This window comes from Tamandua tetradactyla, chromosome 4, assembly GCF_023851605.1.
Source record: "Tamandua tetradactyla isolate mTamTet1 chromosome 4, mTamTet1.pri, whole genome shotgun sequence".
Taxonomy (NCBI): domain Eukaryota; kingdom Metazoa; phylum Chordata; class Mammalia; order Pilosa; family Myrmecophagidae; genus Tamandua; species Tamandua tetradactyla.
In genome coordinates, this window is record NC_135330.1 from 15,555,846 (window position 1) to 15,575,230 (window position 19,385).

The window sequence follows — 19,385 nt, forward strand, 5'->3', positions numbered from 1 at the left end:
GACTGAGTGTGAGTTGTTTTGACTCACAGACATGCATGAGAATTCCTCTGAGTATGCAATGGAATCACGCTCTTCAGCAGTGGCTGCAATGTTGAAGTCATCCTCTCCAGATCTGGGTTGTAGTCTCATGTATCACCGTATAGCACCATTTTTTTTTTTTTTAACCTTCTCTGGCTACTGGCTGTCTCCTCCAGAAGGAGTACCGCTGCTTTTGCTGTAATAGCTGCCGATTTTCAGCTGGAGCTTCCTATGATTGGGCTATGCTTAGCCCAGAACGGTGTTCAAAACATTTGGGTGCTGCATGAATTTAGATATGTCCAGACACAGTGAGCCAATTGAAAGGACCAGACTTTCATGAGTCTACCTGAAAAATGGAGAACATCAATGGGAAGAGAAATCAACTGGACACTCTCAGGGAGGACCCCATCCCATGGCTAAGCTCCACGCCACTGAGAACCAAGGCTCTTTATATCCTCAGGCATTATGCCTTTGGGGAAGGAGGAGCTGGTGCTGGTGGGAGGGATATCCAAATATACAAGCTTAGAGAGGGGATATTTCTCCAGGTGAAAGAAAAGAGTTTATTGGGCCTGGATTTAGAGACCTGTAGGTCCTTTGAAGTTCCTGTCCTGGAGGAGAGCCCTGATGTGCCCCCATGAAGAAAGAACAAGACAAATCTATCTAGCCAGAGACACCTGGCCCCCTTTAAACCAGCAGACACCTGGTGCTGATGAGGCAATTCATTCTATTTCTGCTGATCAGCTGATATCCTTGGGAGAGGTAGAGAATCTGTTGGCTTTTGTTATCTGAGTGTGAATAAGTCCTGATTATAATTCCCAAGGCCTTTTTGATCAGCAAAACCATCCTGTATATTAATTTCAGATGGAATAAGCCATGCAAGCATACCTATCATGTTTTTAACTGGATTACATTTATTTAACTTTTGTTTACTTAACAATTACCACCTGTGTTAGTTTGCAAGCTGCCAGAAAGCAATATCCCAGAACTGGAGTGGCTTTTACAAAAAACTGTAAAGTTATAAGTTTACAGTTCTAAGCTTGTGGAAATGTCCAAACTAAGGGGTCCAGGGAAAGATACCTTAATTCAAGGAAGACTGATGGATCTGCAACACCTCTGCAGCTGGGAAAGCACTCTGGTCCCTTGCTCCTGGGCTCCCTTGCTTTCAGCCTCTGTACCTGTGGGGGTTCCTCACTTTGCTTCTCCAGGGCTGACTTTCATCTCTCGGCTTCCCTTGGCTCTCTCCAGGTTCTGGCTTGCTTAACATCTCATGGTGACGTCTGCTGGGCTCCAAGCATTTCCAGATATCCTTGTTTCTGTTCTCCACATGTTCTCATCTGTGTCAGCTCTGCTGTGAAGTTTCTATCAGCTCTGAGGCTTCTGTCATTTCTCCAGGCTTGCTCGTTTCTGCCGTTTCTCCAAAATGTTTTCCCTTTTAAAGGCTCTAGTAATCTAATCAAGACCCACCTGGAATGGGTGGAATCACATCTTCATCTAATAAAAAATTAATACCCACAATTGGGTGTATCACAGCTCCGTGTAGATAATCTAATCAAGTCTCCAGCCTACAAAACTGAATAGGGATTAAAAGAAACAGCTGCCTCCATAAGACAGAATCAGGATTAAAACATGGCTTTTCTAGGGTACATAATACTTTCCAAACATAATACTTGCACACCACCATACGATGATAATCATTATAAACCATATGTGAATTTCTCTCCCTGTTCAGCTGCTCCCACTTAAATATCTGTGGGAATCATTACGTCTCTCAACTATATAACTTTAAAAATAGAACCATGTGCTCATGATTCATTCTTCTCCCTTACCAATATAACTCTGCAGTCTTATCCCAGATGGTTATTTCATCTCGCTGCTTTGCCTAAGAGCTGTCCAACTACTCTTCTTTTAAAAAATATTTTTATTGAGAAATATCCACACATATAAGTCCAACCATATTATACAATCAGTGGCTTGCAATATCATCACATAGTTGTGTATTCTTCACCACGAACATCTTTTAGAACATTTGCATCACCCCAGAAAAAGAAATAAAAAGAAAGAAAATGAACTCATATATCCCAGGCCCCTTGCCCCTCCCTCTCACTGACTGCCAGTATTTCAACCTACCCAATTTTTACCTTTATCTCCCCCTATTTTTTATTTAGTTTTTTTAACTTTTTTTTTTTAGTCATTTGCCCATACCCAGGATAAAAGGAGCATCAGACACAAGGTTTTCACAATCACACAACCACATTATAAAAAGCCATATAGTTATAAAATCATCTTCAAGAAATAAGGCTACTGGAACACAGTTCAATGGTTTCAAGTACTTCCCTCTAGCTACTCCAATACACCATAAACTAAAAAGGGATATCTGTATACATCCTAGATAACCTCTCAACTCTGAAATCTCTCAGCCATTGAGACTTTATTTTGTCCCATTTCTCTCTTTCCGCTATTGGTCAAGAGGGCTTTCTCAATCCCATGATGCCAGGTCCCGGCTCATCCCCAGGAGTCAGGTCCCATATGCCAGGGAGATTTACATCCCTGGGAGTCATGTCCTATGTAGGGGGCAGGGCAGTGAATTCACCTGCCAACTTGGGCTTAGGGAGAGAGGCCACATCTGAACAATAAAAGAGGTTCTCTGGGGGTGACTCTTAGGCATACTTATCAATAGGCTTCGCTTAACCTTTGCAGGAATAAGCTTCATAGAGGCAAGACTCAAGATTGCAGGCTCAACCTATTGGTTGTCCCCATATCTGTCCAACCACTCTTGGGTTGCATCTCCCATGGAATTTCCCTGTAGCAGGTCATTTTTCTTCCTTGCAAGTTCCACTGCTCTGCTGTGAGTGTAATGGAATTATACTAATCAAAGAACTTGATATCAGAAAGACATGCTCTCAAGTCCAAGTTTACTTTTTTTGCTACTTGTGTGGCCTTGGGTAATATGCTATTAATTATAGTAAATAATGGAATACTGGAAATTATGGAAGTTGAGGAGAGAATTACTATTGATGGAAGAGAACATTGGGTATACCAAGTTTTGTGTGAAGATGCTTTTTGACATATGGAGGAAATAATTGCATGCATGCTTGTTCATCATAGAACCTTGCTTGCCTTTCTTCCTATTTCAAAAACAAATTCTACCATCCTCACTCAAAATAAGAGTAATGCAAGCTAATTCCATACTGAAAGTCTCTATCACATTGACGAAAATGAAAAGTGAAAACATACTGGGCTAGTGATGCTGAGATGAAATAGAACATCTCATACATTGTTTGTGGGAATTCAAAATGGTTACAACTCCAATGGAGGAGAGTTTGGCAATATCTAGAAAAACTACATAAGCATTTACCCTCTGATAGATCAAAGGCAGAAATACAAAATGACTTAGGCACAAGGTAATGTATTTAGTAGCAAAGGATTAGACACACCAAAATTCTTCTGAATTTCTTCTACTAAATAAACTGTAATAATCCAACAATGGAATATTAATATGCAGTCATAAAATCAGATGAGGAAGGGCGGGCCGCGGTGGCTCAGCGGGCAAAGTGCTTGCCTGCTATGCCGGAGGACCTCGGTTCGATTCCCGGCCCCAGCCCATGTAGCGAAGGCGGAGAAACGAAATACAATAAAACAAGAAAATGTTTCCCTTTCTTCCTCCCTTCCTTCCTTCTATCCTTCCTTCCTTCTCTCTGTCTTTCCTTTAAAAAAAAAAAAAAAAAAAAAAAAAAAAAAAAAAAAAATCAGATGAGGAAGATCTTTATATGCTGATACCAAGTCATTTTCAGAATATATTATTAGGTAAAAGCAGTAAGGTAAAAACAGTAATACATACAGAGTATGGGAGCTGCAAATAAACGTGCATTTACTCATTTGCAAAAGAAAATAAAACTAGGACTAAATAAAAACAAAAAATGTCAATAATGTAGGTGACGTGGGCATAGAGGTGAGACATTTCTAAATAAAATTTGATATCTAGTTTTGAGTATGAAATCATGTAATTGTTTTATATATTAAAAATAAATATTTTTATATATTTATATATATTTTACATATATATTTTATATATAAAAAATAAATGTGACTTTTTACTTAAGGATGGCTTGTGAACTCATTATGAAATAGCTATCAGAAACAGTTGAGACAATGCATTAAAACATGCCATAATTTATATTTATATGCTAGTTTGATTTGTGTAACATATGAGTTTTTTGTTTTCACAAGGAAAAAATAAATAAATAAATAAATAGGCTCCTTAAAAGAGAGAAAACAAACTAAAATAATGTATATGTAACTATAAAACACTTTCGTTATATAATCATATGGAAAATTATTTCTACTGGCTTTAGAATATAGAATTCGAGTTTACAATCTTAATACAATATCTTCCACTTTGAATAGTTAGTACGTCAGTCGTTTTTTTAACTCACCAAGATGCTGTTTCGTTTTTTTTAGGCCACGTTGTTTCTTTGTCAAATGTGTCATTCCTAATACCGTCCGGGCAGTACAGGGCACACTCACTTCTTTTTCTATGCGTGATATGATTCAATGTTGATTTATTAATAAGAAGTAAATATTTATATTCCATGAATTGATTTTCTATGGCTGGATGACTAAAATAAATGATTTTTTAAAGCAAAATGAAACATTTTTCTCTGAAAGTGTTTCCCAACATACCTAAAAGATGAGATTAATCCTCATTCATTAGTTCAATTTTTAGTAACAATTTGGTATTACTATTTTGAATATATTTCACATACAGAGAAGAACTTTCTGGGAAGATGGTGGAGTAAGGAGCTCCAGCAATCAATCTTTCCACCAAACAGCCATTAAACAGGCAGGAACAGTGGAAGCCAAGTGTCCTGGGGTCTGGAGCCAGAAGGACACTGTCCAGCATCCAGGGTGGAGCAGGAGGAAGAGGCTGATAAACTACAATAAAGAACAGTCAGTTGTTATCTCTGTGCAGTGGCTGCCACCTTGGAGTCCAGATCCTCCCTCTTGCAGTGGGCCACCTTGGGGTCCAGATCCTGGCCAGATCACTGAGGACAGAAAGGAACATAAAAATCTTCTTCCCCAAGAAAATGGGTGGCATGCGGATCACTGACTATGGTTTTTTATTACAAATTCAGATTGCTGGGTCCTGGATCTGAGCAAGGGCTTCAATTTACCTTGGACAAAGGTAAACATTGTTTCAATTCTGCCCCAGACAGGGGAATAAGTAGTGGAGATTTAAAGAAGTAATGCTTCCTCAGGGCTCCAGGGATTGGTGAGCTGAAGGGCTACATTTGCTGAACAGGCCAGGGAAGCACAGATTTAGGGATCCATCAAAGAGGCTTTGGGTGCCCTTCCTGATCCCCACCCCCAACCCCAGACACTTTGAAGCCAGTCTCTGACCCCTTTGTGGGTCCCTGATCCTATTCTGGCTGGGAAATACTGACCTTCCTCCCAGAATTAGTGCTCCAGGAAAAAAGTAGCTAGAGATAATAAAAGGAGTGTAAAAAATTATGGAGGTAAAATAGATAAACAAACAAACAAATCAAGATTCCTGGAGAAGGAACAGAAGAAAGTCAGCTTCCTCCTGGAGATGAAAAGAATTGCACAAAAAGTGCAATCTTAAAAATGGTACCACATATCCAGGGCAAAAATCAGATAAAGAGGAGCTGAAAAAATCTGACCGATTAAACATGGGCTATTCTAAAGGTATAGAATAAGGTGGGCTAAGCATCAAAGAAAAGCCTTAACGTACAGCCAACCAACAATAAAACCCTAGACAAGAGGAGAAACTGACCTACAAAGTAAACTCATCAAGATAATCAGAAGTCTAGACATCAGGAAAAACTTACAAGCCATACTAAGAAATGGGAAGATATGGTCCAGTAAAAGGAACAAATTAAAACTTTGGAGGAGATATGGAATTTGAAACAATTAATCAAAGATGTCCAAACAAATCTACTAAATCAATTCAAGAGGATGAAGGAAAATATGCCTAAAGAGATTGTCATGGTCAGGTTCATGTGTCAACTTGGCCAAGTGGTGGTACCTGTTTGTCTGGTTGGGCAAGTGCTGGCCTGTCTGTTGCCATGAGGACATTTCACAGAATTAAATCATGAGCGTGTCAGCTACATCCACAGCTGATTCCATTTGTAATCAGCCGAGGGGAGTGTCTTCTGCAGTGAGTGATGCTTAATCTAATCACCGGGAGCCTTTTAAGGAGGATTCAGAAGAGACAGGCTCTCTTCCTGCTTCAGCCAGTGAGCCTCTCCTCTGGCATTCGTCCAGACCCTCCATTCGAATCTTCACAGCCTGCCCGGCGGATTTTGGGCCCTGCCTTCCCATGGTTATGTGAGATACTTTTATAAATTTTATATTTGTGAGTGTTTCCTGTTGATTCTGTTTCTCTAGAGTACCCTAACTAATACAGAGATAAATATTAAGAAGATAATGTGTGAGCATTAGCAATAATTGGAAAGTTTAAAAAGGAACATAACAGAATTTATGTGGATGAAAGTCTCAATAGAAGACATTAAAAATACACTAGAGGCATACAACAACAGATTTGAATAGGCAGAAGAAGAAATCCATGAACCAGAAGACAGGACAATCAAAATCTTACAGACAGAAAAACAGATAGGGAAAAGAATGGAAAAAAAATAAGCAGGGTCTCAGGGATTCGAATGATAGCACAAAGCATGCAAAATATACACATCATGGGTGTCCCAGAAGGAGAAAATAAAGGAAAAGGGGGAAGAGTATAATGACAGACATTTCCCAACTCTTACGAAAGATGTAAATATGACCGTCCAAGAAGTGCAATGTGCTCTAAACAGAACAAATCCTAATAGACCTACTCTGAGACACATACTAATCAGAATGTCAAATGCCAAAGATAATGAGAGAATTCTGAAAGCAGCAAGAGAAAAGTGTTCGGTCACATACGAGGGATCTGCAATAAGACTAAGTGCTGATTTCTCATCAGAAATCATGGAAGCGAGAAGACAATATTATGATATATTTAAAGTACTGAAAGGGAAAAACTGCCAGCCAAGAATTCTTTATCCAGCAAAACTATCCTTCAAAAATGGGAGAGTTTGAAATATTAACCAGAAACTTAGAGAGTTCATTAATCAGAGACTTGCCCTACAAGAATTACTAAAAGGAGTCTTGCAGGTGGAAAGGAAAGGACATGAGAGCGTGGCTTGGAGAAGCATGAAAAAATGAAGAAGGGCAACTAAAGGGTAAAAAAAGATATGACATATTTCACATACTGGCATCTCTCAGAGATATTTCAGATTCAGTTCCAGACAGCCTCAATAAAGTGAGTCACATGAATTTTTCACAACAGGGTTATGCCAGAACACAGGTGTCATGAAAACCATCACTATATCTTAAGCCAAAATAGGAAAGGAAAAGGCTCATATCTACATTGTCATCATAGGACCTGTAGATTCGGGCAAGTCCACCATGACTGGCCACCTGATCTACAAGTGTGGTCGAATTGACAAAAGAACCATTGAAAAATTTGAGGAGGTTGGTGAAACGGGAAAGGGGTCCTTCAATTATGCCTGGGTCTTGGATAAACCAAAAGCTGAACGTGAGTGTGGTATCACCATTGATAGCTCCCTGTGGAAATGTGAGACCAGTAAGCATTGGTGACCATCACTGATGCCCCAGGACACAGAGTCATTACTAAGAACATGATTACAGGCACCTCTCAGGCTGACTGTGCTGTCCTGATTGTTGCTGCTGGTGTGGGTGAGTTTGAAGCTGGTGTATGAAAACCAGGCAGGCCCTTCTGGCTTCCACACTGGGTGTGAAACAACTAATAGCTGATGTTAGCAAAATGGATTCCACTGAACCACCTTACAGTCAGGAGAGGTAGGAGGAAATCACTAAGGAAGCCGCACCTACATTAAGAAAATTGGCTACAGCTCTGACACAGTAGCATTTGTGCCAATTTCTGGTTAGAGGACAATGTGCTGGAGCCGAGCGCTAACATGCCTTTGTTCAGGGGGTGGAAATTCACCCATGATGACGGCAATGCCAGTGGAACCATGCTGCTTGCAGCTCTGGATTGCATCCTACCACCTACTCATCCAACCGACAAGCCCTGTGTTTGCCTCTTCAGGATGTTTAATTGGTGGTATTGGCACTGTGTCTGCGGGCCGAGGGGAGACTGGTGTTCTCAAACCAGGCATGGTGGTCACCTTTGCTCCAGTCAGTGTTACATCTGAAGTCAAGTCTTTTGAATGCACCATGAAGCTTCTTTTTTTTTTTTTTTTTTTTTTTTTTTAACGTGGGCAGGCACTGGGAATCGAACCCGGGTCCTCTGGCATGGCAGGCAAGCATTCTTGCCTGCTGAGCCACTGTGGCCCGCCCCACCATGAAGCTTTGAGTGAAGCTCTTCCTGGGGACAATGTGGGCTTCAATGTCAAGAACGTGTCTGTAAAAGATGTACATCGAGGCAATACAGCTGGTGACAACAAAAATGACCCACCAATAGAAGCAGCTGGCTTCACTGCTCAGGTGATTATCCTGAACCATCCAGACTAAATTGGTGCTGACTGTGCACCTGTGCTGGATTGTCACACAGCTCATGCTGCTTGCAAGTTTGCCGAGCTGAATGAGAAGACTGATGGCCATTCCAGCAAGAAGCTGAAAGGTGGCCCCAAATTTCTGAAATCTAGTGATGCTGCCATCGTTGATATGGCTCCTGGCAAGCCCATGTGTGTTGAGAGTTTCTCTGACTATCCTCCTCTGGGTTGTTTTGCTGTTCGTGATTTGAGACAGACAGCAGCTGTGGGTGTCATCAAGGAAGTGGACAAGAGGGCTGCTGGAGCTGGCAAGGTCACCAAGTCTTCCCAGAAAGCTCAGAAAGCTAAATGAATATTACCCATAACCTGCTACCCCAGTCTTAAGCAGTGGTGGAAGAACGGTCTCAGAACTGTTTGTCTCAATTGGCCATTTAGGTTTAATGATAAAAGACTGGTTAATGATAACAATGCATTATAAAACTTTCAGAAGGAAAGAAATGTTTTGTGGGCCATTTGTTTTCATGTGGCAGTTTTAAGTTATTAGTTTTTAAAATCAGTACTTTTTAAATGGAAACAATGACCAAAAATCTGTCACAGAATTTTGAGACCCATTAAAAACAAAGTTTGATGAGAAACCTGTCTTCTTTTGAAAGTTCAGCCTTGAATTGCTTAGCAAAAGGCTTGAGTTGGTCTTATCCTATTTCTGGTGTTCCATCTGCTGAAATCTGATAGTTCAGGATAAAGTTTTGTTAAGACAGAAATTAAGTTGTTTTTTTTTTTTTCACCTAAGAGGAGGGATCGTGACTTAAGCTGTTTTAAGTACTTACTAAAATACATAGTTTGTTGGTTGCAACCTTGGCTAGTATAGAAAAGCAGAGGATAATCTGTAATGTTTATAAGCTTCCTTAGGCCTACCTCTGTAATAAAGGCAATGTGTTGCATACAGAATTTTTTTGGGTGGTTATGTCTATATCAACAATTGAGTAAATGTGTTTATTGTAGCTAGATTCTAGGAAAAATAAAAGGTGCTGGAAGTGAAAAAAAAAGTAGGTCACATAAATTTTGGGGTTTCCCAGTGAATATAAAAGTTATATTTGTACTACACTGTAGTCTATTAAATGTGCAATAGCATTGTCTTTTAAAAAGCAATGTATAATACTGTGGTTTCTCTTCAAATAGGATGAATCTTTCACCTTTTACTGAAGATTTCCATGGAGAGGAACAGCTGTGAGTTTTTAATCAATTTTTTGAGGGATAATTTTTACAAGTGGAAAAAAAAGCAATGTACAGGCCATTCATCTTCTGAGCCTTACATGACTGGATGCCAAAAGTGAATCCCCGAACCCAGGCCACAACCCAGTCTCCCCATGGGACCCCAGGTGGCTGGGAAGATGGCAGGGGCCATCTTCCCTGACCTGCAAAAGGACACATCTGACATGTCATTTGAGAAGCTGTTGGAACTGCAGAGTCAAGCAGGGGATAAGTTGAAACATTTGATAGCTGGAAACAGCACTAGGAAGCAAGGTCTAGACCACCTGTCCAAAATGCATAGACTGCAGATAAGCATAGGCCTCTGGAAATGTCAGCCAAGGTCCAGGTACCAATTTGCATCACATTGTCCCCATCAGGAAGACTGTGGCCCAGGACCTTCACTTTGATGATCTGTCAGGGAATATAATCCTGAGCCATTTGACAAAACGTATCGATTCATGAACGACATTTAAGCCAAAGAAAAAGAGATTGTGGAAAAGCCATTGAAGAAGCACTGGTCGTGGTCAGGGGAGGAGCATGAGAAACTGCAGCAGCTGCTTTAGTGAATGGAATAGCAAGACATGGCACAGCAGGAATGAAAGCAGCAGTAGGGGCTATGCCTGGCCCTGAAGCAGTGGCAGTGGGCTCATGCCCAGCAGGGCCATTAGCCATACTTCTGAAGGAATCTGAGCAGCACCAGTTGCTCTAGCTAGAAGTTCAAGGAACTGAAACACAGCAAGAAGCTGGAGAGTTTCTTGAGTCAAAAGAGGCACCAAAATGCAAGCAAGAACAGGAGACATCTCCCTTTCGGCAAAGAGTAGAAAGGAACTGTCCTTAGCTCTGCCACTGCCCCAGTGAGACATGGATCTGTGGGCCTTGGACCTGGCTTGTTCTACTGTTTTTTTTTCCATTCAAGGGCAAGAAACACAGCTGCCCTTGAACTAGGTTGGCTCAAAGACCAGAGGGCCCTTGGACTGCCCCCAGGGCTGGGCAAGGAGAGAAGATGAGCATCTTTCCATGCCTCACTGCCTCTGCTTGGATCTGTTTTATCATGTCTGCATGTCCTTCTCACACTCTTGCCTTAAATGACTGACTCATGTACAGAAGAAAAGGGGCTAGAATAAAGGTCTTAGAGTCTATTGACAGTTCCTATGGCTGTGGCTTTATGTAGGACCCACTTCATAAGCATTCTTGTTAGTCATCTTTTTTTGTTGTTGTTTGTGGGGGGGGGGCGGACGTGTGGGTCACTTAGAACTACTGTTTTAATAGGCTACATGTCAAGTAAGCAACAAAGCCTAAGGCTCCACAAACTAGGAAGCCAGATCAGAGACACTTCCTACTTACGTTTGGGCCCTCAAAAGATGATACCATCATCTAAACTGTGAACCAATCCCATGGAGGAAAACTCACCCACTTAACTTTGGTTATAGAAGCAAGGAGAGGAGGAGGTGGAGACAGAAAGCTTCCCTAATAATATGTAATCAGAGCTGGCCCTCGTACTGTTTGGGACTAGAATTCATACTTGGTCTGGAAAATCCTCAAGTTGATCATTTAAAGTGGTCTCAGTTGGATAGTGCTGCTAGGCACCTGACAAAAGCATATCTAATTCTCCCTTAGGATTGTACTTTAAACCCAATCCTCAAGGAATTCCTTCAGACCAAATTTCAAAAATATGAGCTTACAGTAAAAACAAAGCACACAAGAAAAGAAACCACCATGAACAAGACTTATTAGAAACAACAGTCGACAAAGTCATACCAGCAAAGACTGGGATGTTGGAATTAGTAAAATGTATGTTTAAAGAAAAAATGTGACTAATAAAAAGAATATCAAAAATGAAAAAAATAATGTACATATTTTAATTAAAATGTGACACAGTGTATTAGTTAGGGTTCTCTAGAGAAACAGAATCAACAGGAAATATTCATAAATATAAAATTTATAAAAGTGTCTCACATAACCATGGGAACATAGAGTCCAAAATCTGCAGGGCAGGCTGTGAAGCTGACGATTTTGATGGAGTGTCTGGACAAAACTCCACAGGAGATGCTCACCAGCCGAAGCAGGAAGAGAACCTGTCTCTTCTGAATCCCCCTTAAAAGGCTTCCAGTGGTTAGATTAAGCATAGAAGTCACTCCCCTTGGCTGGGAATCAGCTGTGGATGCAGCTGACATGATCATGATTTAAGTTTATGAAATGTCCTCATCGCAACAGACAGGCCAGCACTTGCCCAACCAGACAAATAGGTACCACCACTTGGCCAAGTTGACACATGAACCTGACCATGACACACAGAGAAACAGAGTGAGAACATGCTGTTGCAAAAATAATACTCATAGACTGTTCAATTCAGGGTTGCCACAAACCTTGAATTTGCAAAATACATAATATCTGCAAAGTGCAATAAAGTGAGGAACAACAAAATGAGATATGTTTGCTACCTAGTTTGCTAGCTTCCAGAATGCAATATTCCAGAAACAGAATGGCTTTTAAAAAGGAGAACTTAATAAGTTGCTACTTTACAGTTCTAAGGCCATGAAAAAGTCCAAATTAAAGCAAGTCTATAATTAAGACACCAGTAAGAGGTTACCTTCACTCAAGAAAGGCCGATGAAGTTCAGGGTTTGTCTCTCAGTCTGGAAAGGCATATGGTGAACATGACGACATCTGTTAGCTTTCTGTCCAGGCTTCTTGTTTCATGAAGCTGAAAAGGTCCAGGGACATTCATCTCCAAAGGTCTCTGGCTGCATGCGCTCCCTCATCTCTTGTGAATCTCTCATCGTTCTGAAGCTTTCTACAAAATGCTTCCTCTTTCAAAGGATTCAGTAAACTAATTAAGACATACCTGGAATGGGTGGAGCCACATCTCCCTCTAATCCAAGGTTAATACCCACAATTTGGTGAGTTGCATCTCTCATGGAGATAAGCTAATCAAATTTCCAACTATTGTACTCAATAGGGATAAAAGAACCATTTTAAGTTGCTCCTACATGATTGAATCAGGATTAAAACATGGCTTTTCTATCATACATAAATCCTTTCAAACTTGCACAGCCTATATATTGCAAGATAAATCATAGTTTTACGGATATTGACATTTTTAAGAACCAAGTATGATGAACAATTCTCCTGGTTTGCCAATAACCAAGAGATTTCCAAAGACCCAGGACTTTCAGTGCTAAACCAGAACAATCTCAGTCAAACTGGGACATTTGGTCATTCCAGAACCTAGACATTCAGTATAAGAGGAGAGATACACATAAAACTAAAGAAACTAAATAAAATTATTTGACAATAAAGTTGAATTAAAAATATCAGTATAAATTCATTTTTTTCCTTTTCAACAAAAAGCTTAAAACAGAGGTCAGAAAACTTTATCTTAAAGGGCAAAACACTACATTTTTTAGGCTATGCAGGCAAAACAGTCTCAGTACAACTATTCAACTCTGCCATTTTAGTTCAAAAGCAGCCATACAGGCTGTAATTTGCCACCCTGTGGCCTGAAACTATGAAACTCAGTAGCAATGAGCATACCTAGAGGCCAGATTATGGTCTCTAAATACCATTTGCCCCATAAGGAATCCAGAACTTAGAGGAATTCCATTTCTCTAAAGAATTCACCCCAGATGTTCAAGTTGATCCTTGAACATCTAGTTGTGTTTGTATGCAAAGATTGAAGCATGTCAAAAGACCTAAGAGCCAACATGAAAAATTTTAAGTATCAAACGAATAATGATTGTAGTTGACTGAAGTACATTGATTATATCTCATGCAGAAAAGGATTAATCTTGCTCAAAGAAAGTTTGGCCTGTTGCTCCCAGCTCCTGGAAGTTAACCTCTAAGCCTTTGGAATGTCCTGCCTAAGAGTACCTTTGTTTACCTGTGAGCCTTGAGCCAAGCCATTATAGTCTTTGCTAACAATGTGATTGATAGTGAGGCCTTAGGCTACATGGTAGCAACTTGACTTCTGAAGGGGCTGGAGACTAAGGTCAGCCATGTGGGTGGTCTGTGTGACAGATACTCAATAAAAACTCTGTACATCAAGGCTTGGGTTAGCATCATTGATTGGCAATACTCTGTGTGTATTTTCACTTATAATTGTGGGGAAAAATGAGTGCTGTCTGCACGACCGTCCTGGGAGAGGACAACTGAAAACCCCATGCCTTTTCTTTTCTGACCCTTTTTCTGTTGCTGATTTTAGTTCTTATCCTTTTACTATAATAAATCATAAGCATGAGCATAACTGCTTTGCTGAGTTCTGCGAGTCCTTCTAGTGAATTGTTAAACCTGATAATAAGTATTGGGGACCTCTGAATGAGTTTCTAATTGTACTCAAAAAGAGAGAAGGCCCTCTGTCCAGATAAAAGCAATCTATTTGTCCCCATAGTAGATGACCAAACACTAAAACTTTACTCTGAATATAGGCAATTAAAATAATTAAAAACTTATTTTGCCTTTGCAGTGTAAACTATATCTTATGGTAACCATATAACCTTAGTTTCTTAAACAATTTTAGTAGAGGAATTTCAGATAATAAATAAAGAAGGAATGATGACATATGAAAATCACCATTCTGCATTACCTCATAAATAAATGATTCAGGCAAAGATTATAATGGATAAAAACTTCAGACAAATGCTTGAAAGTGACCTTTACAAGGGAGGGATCAAAAGAATATAACCAAATAAAAAGAACAAAAACTTAAAAAAAAGAAATACAATAAAAAACAGAATAAAGAATAAAAACATTAAAAAAATAAAAGAAAGAAAACAAGAGAGGGATCAGGCTGTTACTACCTGAGACTACTGGTTACTCTTAGCATCACTAAGAGTGGGACAAACAGACATTGGGTATCTACTGATTTGCTGCAATAAACAGGAAACACACAGCACCACCCATGAAGTGTACATTCCAAAAAAGTAAAGCCTGAAACTAATCAACCCTCATAGCTAACTTCTAGTTTATTGGAGCAGAAGCACAAGTTAGAAGACATCACAAGGAAACAAACAGACGAGTGCAATATATGTGGGACAATCAATAGGAAAATTGACCTGGTTTCTTCAAGTAGATCTATGCCATAAAAAAATGAGTCAGAGGTAGGGGTGAGGACTGTTCTCGGTTCAAAAATATTTTATGAGGCATAAAACCAATGCAGCATGTGTACCTTACTTGGATCCTGTTTTGGGAGAAAAAAATAAAACAAGTACAAAACATCAGGGAAATGTAACTATTGACCGGCTATTAGACAATACCAAGGAATTATTGCATTTTTGTGTGTTGTAATGGCATGATGGCTTTGTGAGTAAACGTCCATAGTTTTTAGAGACACATATTGAAACGTTAAGATATTGGTAATTGTTATGGGGTTGTATGGTTCTTTGTATGGGGTTCATTATATTATCGTCTTCATTTTTATATTTGTTGAAAATTTTTCATAAAATGTCCTTCCATTCTTGTTTCTACTCTGATTCTGTGTCACTTTTGAGAGTAGCTGCACAGCACACAACAATATATTTAATGTCTTGTATGAGTCCCCTTTCTCCCATTAGTGAAAATAATAACAATAGTGCCATGCCTGTAGAACATGACCTTGTCCCTCTGGCCATAGCTGATTGGATCAACCATAGTTGATTAGCCCTGACCAAGATGGGCTAGAGACTCTTACCCAGAAATTTGGGGAAAAGGAGGAAAAGAATTAAAGAGACAAAGAGAAGAGAGAGAATGAGAATGGAAATGGGATTTGAAGTATGTACAGGTAGCTGGCTATATGGCAGGTACATTTTGGAGCTGTGTATTTGTCTCCCACTAAGCAGTTTGGAGAAGAGAGAGATCTGGTCCACAACATGAGGAATGAAGCAGACACATAGAGAAAAGCAGAGTCGAGAGAGAAATAGTCCTACTTGGTTCTCCATGCATTTTCATTACCTGGATGCAGTGTATTCTGAATTCTGGTTATATTTTTGCCCTTAGGCTCCATATCACTTTAATAAAATTCCCTTTTATTGTAAGCTAGTTGGTGGGGTTTTTTTTTGTTGTTTTCTCCTAAAAATGTCAAATTAATCCAGCCTTACAGACCAAACTCTATGGTCGAGTCCAAGGGAGCATGAGGCCAAGTGTGCCACATGATTAAATAAGTCAGAAGTCTTGGGGAAACTGGGCAGTGTGAGTATCAGAGTCAGAAAGTCCAAGGCCATTACTGACCACAGCAGCATGCTGAGTGCTTGTATTATGTTTGTTAAAAAATGATTGATTGGGACAATGCAGTCTCTCACTTAATTCCTGCTATCTTATTTTAGGAGTTGTGTCTGCTTCCTCAAATAGCTAACCAATTGCATCAGCATCATTCATTGAAAATACTCTAAAATGGGACCTCAATATTTTTAAACTCTTTGTGACTCTAAGGGCAAACTGGCCTGTGTGTGAGGCAGTGTGGTATAGTGGTTTGACCCCAGGCTTTGCAACCAGAGGGCTTGGCTTTGAGTTTTGGTTCTACCACTTACTAACTAAGGGTAAATTACTTAATTTTGCCTCTGTTTTCTAGTTACTGGGGTGTGCTGGTTTGAAACTGTCATGCTTCCCAGAAAAGCTGTATTCTTCTAATCCAGTCTTGTGGGGCAAACTTATTGTTGGACGGGACCTTTTGATTAAGTTGTTTCCATGGAGATGTGACCCCACCCATTCAAGGTGGGTCTTAATCTGCTTGCTGGAGTTCTTTAAGAGAGCCGAGAGAGCTTAGAGAAGCTGAGAGAGAAAGAAAATATCCCAGCAGAAGCCAGAACGACCCACAGGAGCTGAAAGAGCCATTTTGATACCAACCCAGGAGACGCTGCCATGTGCCTTCCCATATGAGAGAGGATCCCAGATGCCATCTGTCTTTCTTCAGTGACGCTATCCTCCTGTGCATGCCTTAATTTGAACATTCCCATGGCCTTAGAATTGTAACTTGTAACTTAATAAATTCCCTTTATAAAAGCCAATCCATTTCTGGTATATTGCATGCCAACAGCTTTAGCAAACTGAAACATGGGGATGATAATTTTATTATTTACCACAGATACTACATCCATCTAGCAGCTTTAATTACTTAATATATTGAAAAAATGGTTTTTATATATTTCAATTTAATAATTGGAATAGCCAGAGATAAGCAAAATAGAAAGAAAAAAAACAGACTGAAAGAATGCAAATAAATTTTAAAGCAGCTGAGACACTCTAATCAAATATAAAAGATAAAGTTAGTGAGTATAAATTTTAGGTGAAGATGCGATTAGGCAATTTGTTCGTTAGGCAAATAAACAATAGGCAACTTTTAAAAAAATGCAGGTTTGGTTTATGGGAACAAACCTGAGTCTTGAAACAATACAAAAGAAACTGAGCTTCTTCCTAAGAGTTTCATGGGACCAAAATCCAAGGTGTTGACAAGTCTGTGCTTCTTCCTGGAGGTTCTACAGTAGAGTCCATGTCTGTGCTGGTTTGAAAGGAAGTATGCCCCCTAGAAAAGCCATGTTTTGATCAAAATCCCATTTCATAAAGGTGGAGTAGTCCCTATTCAATACTGTATGTTTGAAACTGTAATCAGATCATCTTCCTGGACGATGTGATTTAGTCAAGAGTGGTTGTTAAACTGGATTAGGTGACGACATGTCTCCACCCATTTGGGTGGGTCTTGATTGGTTTATTGGAGTTCTATAAAAGAGGAAACATTCTGGAGAATGGGAGATTCAGAGAGAGCAGAGAAGAACGACATAGCCACGAGAAGCAGAGTCCACAAGCCAGCGACCTTTGGAGATGAAGAAGGAAAACGCCTCCCAGGGAGCTTCGTGAAACTGGAAGCCAGGAAAGAAAGCTAGCAGATGACACCATGTTCGCCATGTGCCCTTTCAGCTGAGAGAGAAGCCCTGACTGTGTCCGCCATGTGCCTTCTCACTTGAGAGAGAAACCCTGAACTTCATTGGCCTTCTTGAATCAGGTATCTTTCCCTGGATGCCTGTCACTGGACATTTCTATAGACTTATTTAATTGGGACATTTTCTCAGCCTTAGAACTGTAAACAAGCAACTTATTAAATTCCCCTTTTTAAAATCCATTCCATTTCTGGTATATTGCATTCTGGAAGCTAGCAAACTAGAACAATGTCCTTGCTCATTTAGGTTTTGAGCAGAATTCAGTTTAATGCAGTTGTAGGACTGAGGTCCCCATTTTCTTGCTGGCTGTTAGCTGAGGGCTATTCCCAGCCTTGGAGGCCAATCGCATGCTTTGACTTGTGGCCTCCTTTCTTCATCCTTAATGTTAGCAATAGCAGGTCAAGTTCATCTCATGCCTCAAATCCCTTGACTTTCTCCTTCTTCTGCCACATCCCTCTGACCACCATTTTGCATCTCTCTTCTGCCTTTAAATGCAGGCCCCTTGTGAGTACATTGGTTCCACTCAAGCATTCCAGGATAACCTCTCTATTTTAACATCAGCGGATTACCAAGTGTTTTAGTTTCTAAAGCTTCTCAAAGCAGATACCATAAAATGGGTTGGCTTTTAACAATGGGAACTTATTCACTGACAAGTTTACAGTTTTGAGGCTAAGAAAATTGTCCAAATCAAGGCATCATCAAGATGATGCTTCCCTCCCAAAGACTGCCTGCCAGTGATGCTGGACTCCTCTGTCACATGGCAAAGCACATGCAGCATCTGATGGTCTCTCCCTTCTCTTCTGGGTTTTATTGCTTTCAGCTTTTTGTTTCCATGGCTTTCCTCTTTGTCTGATTTCCATTCTCCTATAAAGGACTCTAGTAAGAAGGTTAAGACCAACACTGAATGAGGTGAGCCACATCTTAAATTGAGATCCTACTCACCAAAAGATCCCACTTACAATGGACCCACATCCATGGGACTGGATTAACTTTAAGACCATGCTTTTCTGGGGTACATTCAGCTTCAAACCATCTCAGCAACCTTAATTCCATCTGCAATGTCCCTTTTGCCATGTAACTTAACGTATTCATGGGGACTAAGGGTCCATTTTCAGCCACATTAGAGATATGATCAAAGGGAAAAATACAATTATGAGAAGATGCCGAGGCAAAAGTCAGGGATACTCAAAAGAGAAAACAAAAAGATACTTGTTTGAGGAAGTAGTCAGTCTGAAGAAATCACAGACATCTGGCTTGCTGCCCGGGTTGCCTGGCAGGACCTGTATCCTCTACTACCTGCTTGACTTTGTTTCCCTGGCCCTCAGTTGGAGCCCAGACTATGAGTTGGGCAAGAGTGACCTTTACTCCAGAAATCCCCAGAAGGCAGGAAGGAGATTATTATTCCCCCCTCAAGCCTCAGCCACACAGCACAACTGCAAATACCCATTTATATCCAACGTTGCAGAGGGCTGCAGTATGAGGGTGCTCTGACCTATTGGCAGAAAGGACAGGGGAGTTGTATCAAGGGAGGTTTTTGTAAAATTAGACTTGTAAATTTGTGTTTCTGGGTTTGCAGGAAATATTTGTATGCAAGTTTAATCTTTCTTATGGTGAGACTCTGGGGGAATTGTTGTCTCTCCCAATGAAGGTTGATATAATTACCTAATTCTCTGGGTTGT

General features: G+C 40.2%; 1 protein-coding gene, 1 non-coding gene and 2 pseudogenes across 3 annotated transcripts in view; 3 read left to right on the plus strand and 1 right to left on the minus strand.

Moving 5' to 3' along the window:
• The window catches only part of SH2D1B (SH2 domain containing 1B), a 117,629-nt gene that overhangs the window by 28,758 nt on the left and 69,486 nt on the right, over positions 1-19,385 (minus strand). The window lies entirely within an intron of this gene.
• On the plus strand, positions 372-8,904 carry LOC143680173 (elongation factor 1-alpha 1 pseudogene; annotated as a pseudogene).
• Positions 9,708-9,824, plus strand: LOC143681758 (U5 spliceosomal RNA). The gene has a single exon (XR_013174819.1). It is a non-coding gene; the product is annotated as a U5 spliceosomal RNA (small nuclear RNA).
• Positions 9,874-10,624, plus strand: LOC143678809 (ribosomal RNA processing protein 36 homolog pseudogene; annotated as a pseudogene).